Source organism: Vitis vinifera, chromosome 2, assembly GCF_030704535.1.
Source record: "Vitis vinifera cultivar Pinot Noir 40024 chromosome 2, ASM3070453v1".
Taxonomy (NCBI): domain Eukaryota; kingdom Viridiplantae; phylum Streptophyta; class Magnoliopsida; order Vitales; family Vitaceae; genus Vitis; species Vitis vinifera.
Window position 1 is genome coordinate 15,216,934 of NC_081806.1, and position 10,670 is coordinate 15,227,603.

Consider the following 10,670-nt stretch of genomic DNA (forward strand, 5'->3'; position numbering starts at 1 on the left):
CGAACACATTTACCAAACTAATTGTAAATTATTCACCTTAAATAATAAATATTTCTTTTTTCTTTTCTAGAAAAAGGTGGTCACTTCTATAAATAATTCCTTACTCCAATTATTTGTGGACCATATAATTGAACAAAACTTTGAGGAGTGAATATATTTTTTTAAATTTAAATATCTCAATTTGAGCAAACGAATTTCAAAAGTCTTTCATAAATTTACATATCCCCATGCATCCTTTATTAATAATTGGATTAAATAAATATTTATTAATTTAGAAATAGTGTTATATTTTTACTGCACAGTACTTATACATATATGGCTTATAAATTTGGAAATAATAGATTTGGTTAAAAGTTAGTATGTGTATGTTCAAAATATTCTAAAAAAGAAGAGATAATTATTAATTATATAAGATGAAAGACTACTAAAAGAACGAGATTAAATATCAAAACTTAATGCGTTAAAAGATAAAGAGATTTCAAATATGCAATGGTTTTGAGAAATAATTAAAAATTTTAAAAAAATAATTGTAAAAAGTTACTTAATACTCTATTATGAATTTTTATTTTATTTTTTTAATAGACTTCATCAATTATTAATTTATATTTCCTTGGACCTTTAAGGATTTTGAAATATATATATATATATATCTTATGCATTTAGCATTGACTATTAATTTAGCACACAAGTCTTAGTTGAGACAATAAATTTAAACCAGATTATTAATTTGTCTTGAACATTTATTTATCAAGATTTTACTGCATATAACAAATTGTAATCAAAAGTAATCAACCCTTTAAAAATGTTTTGTTTCATAGAAAAATTAGTTTCCAAGCCAGGTGACACATAATTCGATGAAGTTAGCAATCAAAGAAGTATTTTTTTTTTTATCTTTTTTTAAAAAATGAAAAATCACTTTCCAAGTGCCTAAGAAAATTTCATATTTTACTATAATAATTTTAGGGATTAATATAATTTCAATACATTGCATCAAATTTCTAGGAGGTCACAAAACATCACATTTAGTCATAATATTTATATATGTCAATTTGTTTTAAATTCCATTTGACAAGAATTATTTTAGGGATAATCGATTAAAAGGGACAAAAGAAACATGAAATTGCAAATCTATGTTTCCGTTTTTTTACCTAAAAAAATAACCTACTTTGGATAAGAATATCCTCACTTTTTTCTTGCAAAAATAATTTTTTCTTTTAAAACAAACAAGTAAATAATAAAAATATTGAACGATATTTATATAAAAAATGGGAGATGCTAGGTTTACAAATTTGGGATCTTTTCATCCCTTTTAATCAATTAATCAATTATTTTATTCATTATGAAAAGTTACATTAAACTCACGGAATTTAATAAAATATGTGAATATTTATATTGAACTTGAAGAAATTGAATAAAACTCCTAACATAAATCATACTACATTAATAAGTTATCGCATTTTTATATATGATATCTATTTCTAGTAAATAACTTTTAAAATAGTTTATTCATTTGATTTTGTATTTTCATGACTTTTTGTCACATTTTCAAATTAAGCTAGAAAAATATAAATAATAAATATTAATTAATTAGTTAAAAAATATTTTTAAAATACATACTTTTTTTAATATTTTGAAGTGGATAATTGATCGTACATACCTTATTAAAATTTAAATAATTAAGGCATTGTTTATCATTTAATTACAAAATATATGAACCTTGAAAAAGAAAAGCCAAAACCTACAAAAATAACTATTTTTGAGCTAGAAATCAAAATTATTATATTACAACTAAAGATCAACCATATTAACCTTCTGCTATAATAAATCAAATTGGTGACAATTGATATTTATAGTGATTTATAAATTTAAAGATAAACATATGCTTATAAATAATCAAAATTATAAATCACATAATTTTAGTAAAAACTTTATAATTACAAGAAATTTAAATTAATGAAAAAAATTTAGATAATGGTAATTATAATTGAAAGAACTAAAAAATATTAATTATATTATACTTGGTATAGTTGGATTAATAGACTTAATAAAGTTTCATGAGTTCTGAGAAAAATCATTTTTCTACAAATTGTGTAATAACATTATTTTACAAAGATAACATCACCAAGAGCCCTTTCATATCCCATATTAGTGTTAGTTAGTGATTAAGCCCTAATAATCATTAAAACATTATACAAAGAATCTTTAGAACTTAGAGGGAAATGGTACATGCCACCATCTTGGCACAAACAAATAGGCTGACATTTTAGGATTTGGAAAATTCTAGGGGTTTGGTTTTGCCAAGATCCATATCTACTTCATTCAAGGATTTTCTATACTCGGGTTTTATGCAAAAGTACAACATTTAAAAAAAATATTTTTTAAAATGTCATCTTCCCTAAATAATTTCTAAAACTACAACAATTTGTTGTGAGTGGGATTCCATGTGGACTTTGTCTTTTAAACAAATGAGTTCAGTTTAAAGTTAGAACTCGTCTTTCAAACAAATGAGTTTAGCATAAAATCAAAACTCATTTTTTGGATAGATGAGTTCAATATAAAATCAAAACTCATCTTTTCAAAAGACAAGTTCAATATAAAATCCAGAACTTATCTACTTGTCTTTTCAATACACAAGTTCAGTACAAAATTAGAACTCGTCTTTTCAACATATGAGAATTTAAAATCTAGAACTCGTCTTTCTAATAGACAAGTTTAGTGTAAAATTTAGAACTCATCTTTTCAACCAACGAATTTAATATAAAATGAGAAACTCATCTTTTCAACAGACGAGTTCAGTGTAAAATTCTCTATTTTGTTTAAAAGTTCGTGCTAAGTTATAAATATTTTTTTTTGTAAATAAATGTAATATTATTATGTCTTAAACTGCTTAATTTAATAAAATAATTCAAATTTGAATTTATTGGTTGTTTAGTAATTCTATAATTTTATGATGTCCACAACGTAATGTCACTTGCTAAGACTTGTATGCGAGCCAATGCTGTTTTGATGGCCATCTCACCAGAGATTTCTGAATGCAAAGCTTGTGAGACCTGAAGCCAAAATCTAAGAATTTGATATATTATTTGTTGTTATTTTTAGTTTGCATTGAAGTTGGTGGCCATTTGATTAGGCATTTATGTCATCCCATGGAATCATTCTACCTTGTTTCCCGGGACATCCACAAACAAGATTCTTCCTTTGGGATGGAGTCATCAATACAAATCATGCTGAGATTATTGGGATCCATTGCCATTCCATGAGATCTTGAAGAATGTTTGTATCTATATTCCATGGAAAAATGAAATTGTGATTTCATAAAGCTATATATGCAAAGTACAATGGTATTTTGCATTGCGTGAAAGATCACCATCCGGGTCACATATAGTATGACATGTACTAGGATGAGAAAGCTAATTGGAGACCAATTCCACTAGCTCACCCCAAACTCAAACTTCTTAGGATGATCGATCATCCACCTTGGACCAGGACGATGAAATCTAACAACATTGTTATATTTTCTCAATTTAATGTTTGTAGCCTATAATAGGGCAATATTTGATGTTGTTAAAGATAACAAACAATCTAATCACTGGAATAAAACAGAGCAAATTTATTTGTATTCCTATAGTGAGAAAAAAAATTACTTGTAGATGCTAATGATTCTCAAGTTGATGTTAAATCTTGTTTACATAGAATTATGGGATCTTCTCTACAAAGTTGTCCTGAAGTCCACCATCCTCTCACAACCATTTGGCTAAAGGTGTTGTCTGGGAAACCGCTCTCAGTTGGATGGCCCTGTGGCCCTTAGGCCGGGCGACTGATCCGACTCAAAGTAGGTCACATGGATAAATCCTACACGAATACAGCATGGCTAAGGCATGACCGTTTATCATGCATTTACACATCCAATAATGTGCAAATTGTGTGCCTTGTACACTCCATATTAACTACAGTTATTATGGAAAACATTCTATTCTTAGCGGCTCATCATGGCGAGACAGTTGTTATGCATCGACAATTAAGGCCATCACATTGCACAATCAAGCGCAATCAAGGTACTATTAAGACACTTGGTAAGATGTTATACTGCAAAAGGTATAAATAACCATGCGAACTTTACAAAGAAGAGGACGAGCTTTATTTCTAAAAGGAATTTGACTTGCTCAAGCCACTTATTGACTTTAGCATTAGAGAGGTGTGTCCGAAAAAACTATTTGGACAACCTTTGTGCAAGGATTATAGTCGTCTGCATCTTGAGGAACTTAAACGAAACTATTGGCCATCTCCATCATCCAGCTTATGGCAGTTAGACGAGACTACCCGCTTGGATTGTGTTACAACATTGGCATCCTCTATGGGAAGATTGAATCAAAAGCATATTAGCACGATGGCCAATACATCTAATGCATCCCAATCAACCACTATGGCTCCAACCAATTCGAAGCTTGGCAAGCCCAAATGGAAAGAAAGCAAGAAGAAAATGAGCGTCAAATGTAGTCACTACTTCAGCAAATCGAATAGTTGAAACAAGAAAATTAGGAGTTGTGGGCTTAGGTGGCTAAGTAGTGTCGCTTGCAAAGCCATCACAACCCTTCCTAGCTTACCAACCCTAACTGGAGTCACAACCAAATGACACGCTCTTCGACGACACATAGAGTCGTCTCACCAAATGCATAAGGAAGGTTTTTTCTCTAGTTGCTCTCCTACTTGGCCCAAACAGCCTTATGCCTCAATTGACCAGCCCTACCCCAATGAGGCTGGTAGCTCCAGTAGAGGAAAGAGAAAAATGGGACAACGACGAGGCTTCCGCTTATCAACCACCGTAAGGGCCCGCTTGGGGCCCCAAGACCAATAGGCCCAGGCATTCTCACACATATCTGACGCCTTGAAGGCTTGGTTGGGCCAACCAAAATAGAAGGCATCACCAAGCTTTCAGCCTCCACAGTCGGAGCCATCTGTTGTGCTCGAGCCCACAAGAAAGGCACCTTTAGGCTCTATCAGCTAACGGTTGGATAATATGCTCTCCACATCGTTTGACCCTCATATCATAAGCTATGAACCTCCAAAGGGTTCCTGATGCCCAAGTTCACTATTTACGATGGTACAAGTGACCTATTTGATCATCTACTGCACTATTGGTAGTTGATGACATTAGACATTAGGAACGATGTGCTGCTCTACAAGGTGTTTCCTGCTAGCCTCTATGGTTCGACCTTATCATGGTTTCATTGCCTTCCTCATAACTCCATCAATTCATTTCGTGATGTTTCTGAGGCATTTGTCTGCTATTACTTATGTTTTACACGTCAAAAGTAGAATATAAGCACCTTGTAGAACATTAATGATTACTACTCAAAAAGTGTTATTTCATAGCTTGTAATTAACTCTTTTAAACACTTTTGAGTAGTAGTTATCACCTTTTAACCCAATTAACATATTAAGGACCCTTGCAATCAATTCTAATCAAATTGTGTTAAGTTTTGGTGTTTTGATAGCTTTTTTATCACCAAAGCAATCCGAGATTGAGGAGAGTTCTTTGGAATCCATGGCAAAGCAATGGAAAGCTCAGAAACATGAAGAACCGAAGCTTTGAAGTCCTTTGCCATAAGCAAATCCAGAATGCAAGGAGTATGGGATCCTCCCTAAAAAATGCCACGTGGCTCTCTCTCCTTTGTGTTGATGCCTTGTGTCCCAGTGATCCACGTAGCTGCCAAGTGGACGCACGCTTTTAACCCAGATTGAGTTCTGGTTCAGTCTTCCCTACAAAAGATGTTCGGACAAGGCGTCCGGACACACCATCGGAGGGCGGCGGAACGTGGGCTGTCGCAGGCTGTCGGAATGACGTAGCAAGGCTTGTGCACTTTAGTCAATGATCTGGACAACATATCCGGATAGGATATGCTATCGTCCGGGGTGTGATGATCGCGAGTGTCGTGTGCTTCTCCTTGAGGGATTCCAGATAGGGGAGCGCGCCACGTGTCCTCTTAGGGAATCCGGATGGAGTTGCTCTAGATAGCGATGCGCGCTCTGTGTCATCAGGGGGAGGGGTCCCTACACCTTGCACACGCAAACGGTCCCTCTTGCGACGTTCCACCTTTTCCGGATATCTCACATCCGAAATTCTATCCGGCTGACGTTCCACCTTCTCCGGATATTTCACATCTGGTGCCTGACGCCATATGGAAGAGGAGGGCGTTTCAACTTCCCCGGTCAGACATATTCGGATCCTCTAATAGCGCTTACCCGGAGAGTTTCGCAGCCATTTTGCACAGTGCCGCGGTGTTTTCTTGAAGCTTCCCGATATGTGCGACCGACATTTTGAGATATTTTTCTTTAGATATTTGATGTCTAAATCCCCAAAGTCTCCTTGTAACCCACCTATCATAGGATTCCTTAGTCATTAAGTAAGAACAAAGGGTGAATAACCTCTTATATATAGTTTGTAATTTTCTTTACATAAGATCATGTAATCGGCGAAAGGAAGAAATATATTTTACAGAGCACTTGCTCTGTTTTTCCTTCATATTTTTGTTTTCTCGTTAGTTTTCTTTCTAGCCAATCAAACTCTGAGGATTTTTCCTCAGAGGATGAGAGGTTAGGCTCTTTGTCTCTTGGAGTGAAGAAAACCGGGTAAGTTTCCACATGCATAAATTGGAAGTTTTGTTGTTTTAGTTTTTAATGAAGAGAAAGTGTAACCCGTTAATGGTTTTTATCTTTTTAGTTAACTTAAAACGCCTTCAATTCACCTGGGCCAACACTTGGTAAGGCAAATGGTCTCTGTCCATTGAGATACACTAGTTTATCTCTTGCGAGCCTTTGGGAGGTGACTTGAAGGTAGGTGTAGACCCTCAATTTTGTCCCTTTAACACATGTCTTTAAGTTCGTTTTTAGTGCTCCACAGTAGTTCCTTGGTGGCCCAGTACTACTCACCACTTACCTTTTTCTGAGTCACCTTGGAAACTTTGGTTGAGGGATTATTTAATCCCTTATTGTGACCCTTGGCAGCCCTATTTTAGACTTAGGCTTTTCTTGTTTTTTTTAGGATAGCTTTTAGATACACTTGGTCCATTAGGCACCACCCTAGGCCCACTTAATTTCATCATAGGCCCGTTTAGGCACACTTGGCCCATTTGGACATTTTCAGCGTGACTTGTATGACTTGCATGGTTACATGGCTTTTGGGCTCGGCTTTTGTTTATTGGCTTTTTTTTTTAATTTTTTTTTATTTTCCTAATTTATTTACTTGCTTATCTGCTCACTCAATTATTTAACTTAGAAAAATTTCATGTTTTTGCAAGGAAACTTACCATTGGAGTTTAAGGAAAGTGGGACTCTCCTTGGAAGGTTTTGGAGGGGGATTTGAAGAAAGAACAAGCAAAAAGAGGATTTTTATCTGGGAATTGTCTTCAGAAGGAAGAGGAAAGATAGCCAGAAGCCGAGCCATTGCAACCAAAGCTGTCCAGGTATGCACCTCGTTGCTTTCGGAATTCTTATCTATATTTGATTTTTTTCGTGAGTTCGATTCCTGAATATTTAATTGTTTTGTTGATTTTTGTGTGGACGAAAAGGACCACAATTTGCTTTGTTGAGATTGGTTACTTGCATGTTTGCCTTGTTTTGATTTTGGATGTAATTAATGTCTTCGGAAGCATATATCTCCGTGCTTGTTCCCACTAACCTGAGCCTATTGAAAAATCATGAGATGTGGTTTTATTTTCTTTTAATCTCCCATGTCTATTTTCCCATCGTTTCCGCTATTCTCTACCATACTCATTTTTGCTTTTCTTCCTATCCGTCCTATGGCCATCAACTCTTCATATGGGGGTGACTCCAAAGCTTGGGCATGCAGTCATGAGATTCGGCAAAGAGAACAAACGTTTCAAAATTCTAGCTTGTCGGCTGTTACATTCACTTGTTAAGGATATGCAGATTAAGGACAGATTGAGAAGCATGGTTCTGGAAATAGAGGATCTTTCCGCTGGTTATTTGGTCTCTGATAACTACACTTTCACCTTCTGGGTTCGTACCTCCGCTCAGCTATTGATGCATGGGATCAATTCGTTTGTACAGGGTGTCGTTTTGAAAAGGGGGTTCGAGTATGACTCATATGTTCAAAGTGGTTAGTTTACATGTATGCAGGAATTGAGTGGTTTGGCTGCTTGCTAATGGATGTTTTTCATCAATTTGTGAGCCAAATTTGGTGTATCAGATTGTAATGGTCAATGCATGTGCCAAGATGGGAGATCTTTACCTTTGCTCGGAAGTTGTTTGATAAAATGCCCCACAAGAACCTTATTGCACGGAATGTAGTGATTTCGAGACATGTGCAATGTGGGCAACCATAGAGTGAGAATCACCATTGGAAAGAAGAGTATCGACCACTTAAAAGAGAGAGGCACCAGAATTAGAAAGAAGATCAATGAATACGCATTCATGGGACAATGATGACTGCCAATGCGTACAATACTATGGGGACCGACAAATTATTAGTTTTCTGGAAGACTTTTGGAGGAAGGAACACAACTGACCGGGATGGCTGAGCAATATTCATGGAGATGAGGTCCTACCTGTGGTGATTCATGTGGGTCTGATGAGAAGAGTGTGATCCAGACTTAGACTTCTCAACCTTTTCAAGGTGAACCTATGGTTGTGGTTACTAGTGGAAACTCTGTTCTCGGACAATAGGGGCAAACCGTGATCTTCAAATTTCGAAAATTGATATGCACACTTCAGGATCCATTTGTCCTTTGCTGAGCCTGAAGCAAGACGAATTTCCCTTTGTTCTTGTTCCACTGTCCAATGATAACTAGGATGTGCAGCTAGCTGCTAAGGAATGCATTGAACGGCTATATACACTGTGTTCTCGTGTTGTTTTTTTTTTCTTTCTAGCAGAAAAAGTGTGAAATGGCAGGGAACAGAGAAGTTCAGAGTCATCTTCTTGAAGAGCCTTTCAGCTTAATCCTTCAAAAGGGGGCTGATATTGCCAAACAGAAATGTTTTCCCACTTCTTTTTACATCTTTGTTCGGCTCCTCCTGTCATAGCCTTTTAGTGCCACAGAATATTAGACAGAGGTCTGACTAATCTACAAGGAAAGACATATTATATTTCATCTCAGACTTTGCTTTAAAGCTCTCTTCATGTGTAAAGCTGAAGATTTTATCTCTGCTTAAAGGAGTTGGTGGTGAAGCTATGTATATTAAAGATGTGAAGTTATTTCTGTCAGAACTTTTAAGAAGACGTAGTCAATATCATTTTGGGCTGAATGAACCATGTCAAAAGTTATCAAATGATTGAAGTAGAAATCCTATGCCTTCTATTGGAGGGTTGTGCTGTTCATGCTTCGTCAGTAGGTGAATATGATTTTGAAGATCATTTATTGAAGGCTTTACAATTGCCGCTAGATGATATGTCTCTAGAAGACCCTGCTCTTGCATAGCCTTATATCGCTGTCTTGAGGAAGCTCAATTCTCCTCTGCATAGTGGTCTGACGATTGAGAAACAAGAGTTGTTGTTTCGAGATCTTATATTTCTGTTCCAGAATGCTAATTTCAATATACAATATGACGCTAGGAAGATGTTGTTGCACGTCCAGATTACATGTCCCGTGCTAGTCTAGTCGCTTGATTCCATTTTGGATAAGAGGGTTCCATGATTGTTTCAGTATGTGGAAAAGATTTCAATAATCCATCTTGCAGATTTGTTGCAGTCCTTGTTGCAAGTTTTGCTATAGCAAGAAACGTGCAATGGTCAGAGATTGACGGACACACATAAGTTGTTGAAGTTTCTCGACATCATCTATGCTCTGGAATTCGTGTATGGCAGAAACTCATTCATAATTTGATTGAGATGAAGTGTCTTTTTTGGGCCATTTGGGGACCATCTATACAACCTTGACCATGTTTTCTGGAAACTTGATTTCATGGAAAATTCTGCAAGGATGCGACTATGTTTAAGGGGGAATCACAAAGGGTCTGATCATTTTAATGTTACAGTTAATTACGAAGGTTGTAGGGATATGAAGCACGATAAGGAAAACGTCAAAGATCCATCTAACGCTCCAATTCTTGCAGTAGAAACAATCTTAATGGAAGAATAAATGAAGAGGATGAGCAGATAGATATTGATAATTGGGTAGAGAGTGAGGCAATTGATGTGGAGCAGAATGGGAAGAATAAGCTAAAGTCATCTGGAATGGCCGAGCAGCCCCCGCAAGCATCAACAGAATATATAGATACTCCAATTGCTAATAACTAAGATGTGGTCCCAAGTCCAAGAGTAGTTGCCTAGGCATACTTAAAGAATGTATAAGAGCAATCTTTAGGACAGCATGGCAAGGAGCTCTACTGTGAGATTAGATCACTACCCCGAATCAATCGCTTCACTGGATGATGATCTTATTTATGGGCATCGCATAGCTATCTATGTTGACTGGAGCTTTGGAAGAAGTTACAATTATAATCAGTATATTTATTGCAGGATTTTGTGCAAGATATTACAAACTGTATTAAAAAAATGAAGCCTTATGAGTATGGATTTCGGGTATTCTTGTTGACAGTTTGTATTGTATTGGTGTCGGGGAGCACTTCATCAAAATTTCTGCAAACAGCTCTCTATAGCTTGTTATTTATTTGGGGTCTGTGCTGGCATTTATTTGGTTGTAAATATATAT